This window comes from Pecten maximus, chromosome 18 (assembly GCF_902652985.1).
Source record: "Pecten maximus chromosome 18, xPecMax1.1, whole genome shotgun sequence".
Classification (NCBI taxonomy): Eukaryota; Metazoa; Mollusca; class Bivalvia; order Pectinida; family Pectinidae; genus Pecten; species Pecten maximus.
The window spans coordinates 30,114,045-30,117,308 of record NC_047032.1 but is presented as its reverse complement, the minus strand read 5'-3'; positions in this window follow the sequence as shown (position 1 = coordinate 30,117,308).

Below are 3,264 nucleotides of genomic sequence, written 5' to 3'. Positions count from 1 at the left end.
GAGAATGACAACGTCCTGAATGGAAGTTTGGTACACTTGTACCAGAGAGTGATGACATCCTGAACAGAAGTTCGGTACACTTGTACTCGGTACTCATTTGCTGTCACAGTTATTTTCATTACCCTTTGGTCACATTGAGAACTGTGATAACATATATATCATTATTTAAATGTTTTTGTAGGTTGTGCTTTTATATATAATTATATAAACAAGATATTTATTGTATAGTTAGAGTTGTTCCCCTTATACTGAATTGTGTAGTTAGAGTTGTTCCCCTTATACTGAATTAATAAATGTGGACTCAAGAGTGCTTTTATCTGAAACCAGTTTAATGTTTTGGTACATACTGTGAGAAAATATTGTAAGGTAAAAAGGAAATTGTCTCTTTAACCTACATTGTATTTGTATTGATGAGACGAAACTTAGCCAGAGTCATGTAGACATGGCCTGTAACTAACTAAAGCCGACAGAACACAGATTATTTATATTGATGAGACGCAGCCAGAGACATGTAGACACGACCTGTAACTAACTAAAGCCGACAGAACACAGATTATTTATATTGATGAGACGTAGCCAGAGACATGTAGACACGACCTGTAACTAACTAAAGCCGACAGAACACAGATTATTTATATTGATGAGACGCAGCCAGAGACATGTAGACACGACCTGTAACTAACTAAAGCCGACAGAACACAGATTATTTATATTGGTAAGACGTAGCCAGAGACATGTAGACACGACCTGTAACTAGCTAAAGCCGACAGAACACAGATTATTTATATTGATGAGACGTAGCCAGAGACATGTAGACACGACCTGTAACTAGCTAAAGCCGACAGAACACAGATTATTTATATTGGTAAGACGTAGCCAGAGTCATGTAGACATGACCTGTAACTAACTAAAGCCGACAGAACACAGATTATTTATATTGGTGAGACGTAGCCAGAGACATGTAGACACGACCTGTAACTAGCTAAAGCTGACAGAACACAGATTATTTATATTGATGAGACGTAGCCAGAGTCATGTAGACATGACCTGTAACTAGCTAAAGCCGACAGAACACAGATTATTTATATTGATGAGACGTAGCCAGAGACATGTAGACACGACCTGTAACTAGCTAAAGCTGACAGAACACAGATTATTTATATTGATGAGACGTACCCGGAGTCATGTGAGGATGAGATATGCTGGAATGTCATTTAGAAAGCTGGTTACTACTGACCTACTGTTGACCCAGTTATTACTAACCTTTAACTGACCTAGATATTACTTATTTTGTTATTACTGACCTTTCACTGACCTAGTTATTACTGACCTAGTTATTAATGATTAGTTACTGACCAATTATACTGGTTATTACTGTGACCTAGTTATTACTGACCTTTTACTGACCTAGATATTACTGACCTTGTTATTACTGACCTTTTACTGACCTAGTTATCACTGACCTAGTTATAACTGATCTTTTACTGACCTATTACTGACCTACTTATTACTGTGACCTAGTTAATACTGACCTTTTACTGACCTAGTTATTATGATGACCTAGTTAATACTGACCTATCACTGACCTATTTATTACTGTTCCTAGTGAAGTGTAAGATATACACATGAATTGTCCCATGTTTTATTATTTTTGAATTATTTCCTGATATCGTTTTATGTCAGCATTAGTTCATTTGTAGTGAGTGTAGAGTTGTTACAAAATACTTAACAGAGTAGCTTCCCTTTGTTTAAATGCTCATAATGCTTTGTACTCAATGTCAATTCGTCGGGACCATAAATGCATTGATGAAAACTTGTTGGGACCATAAAAAGCATTTATAAAAGCTAAGTGCTAATTATATAAGTATGAACTGTTTTTGTACATCATTTATATGTATGTGATTTCTAACAGGAAAATAATCAGGGACCAACAAATAACTGGATTATCTAAGATTAATTCAAAATCAAATTCATACATTACATGTATATAATAATTCAGTTTTTTGACTGGCATGAATTTGGGATTTTTCTTCATAGTAAATCATGCAGGGGAATTTTCTTCCATAGAAAAGTTATGTTGATTTGATTTATTGTGCAGAGTTTATAATATTTGTTGTTGGTGAGAAACTTCTACCAGTATACAGGTGTAACAGTGTACAGGTGTACCAGTGTACAGGTGTAACAGTGTACAGGTGTACCAGTGTACAGGTGTAAGTGTACAGGTGTACCAGTGTACAGGTGTAACAGTGTACCAGTGTACAGGTGTAACAGTGTACAGGTGTACTACTGTACAGGTGTATTAGTGTACAGGTGTACCAGTGTACTATTGTACAGGTGTACTAGTGTACAGGTGTATTATTGTACAGGTGTACCAGTGTACATGTGTACCAGTATACAGGTGTACCTGTGTACAGGTGTACTATTGAACATGTGTAACAGTGTACAGGTGTACATGTGTATCAGTGTACAGGTGTACTAGTGTACAGGTGTAACAGTGTACAGGTGTACCAGTGTACATGTGTACCAGTGTACCAGTATACAGGTGTACAGGTGTACCAGTGTACAGGTGTACCAATGTAAGGTGTACCAGTGTACAGGTGTAACAGTGTACATGTGTACCAGTGTACAGGTGTAACAGTGTACAGGTGTACCAGTGTACATGTGTACCAGTGTACCAGTATACAGGTATACCAGTGTACAGGTGTACCAGTGTACAGGTGTAACAGTGTACATTTGTATATAATTACAGGGTAAATCCACAGGGATGATGATTCCTTCTATATCACATTGTTCCCACCATCTCGTGTTGCCATGATGCTTTTTGAGTCAGATGCTTTGTAATATTTTAATAGGAATCTGTAGTATAGAATTTGGAAAAAAAAAAAATAAGAAGAGATTCTATTATAAAAAAGGTTCAAGACCAAAGCATTAGTGTAAATATTACAAAGCTACATGTCCAAAAGTTCAGTTATCAGAAAGGCTGACATGAACCTCATAGCGATACTTGATACTCTCAAATAAAAGTTAAAACAGATTAGTGAAATGATGAATTAACACCCAAACAATGGTTGCCATAGAAACTAATGTAGATTAACTCCAATTAGTACAATCATGATTTAACTTGATTCATCCAGCGCGAAAAACGTTAAAATAAGATTGCTACAATGATATGTATGTTTACAGTAAATAAGTAAACCTGTTTAATATCACATATCCAAACATCATGTAACGGAACAAATTAGGTGTCGTTAAATTTAACTTCAT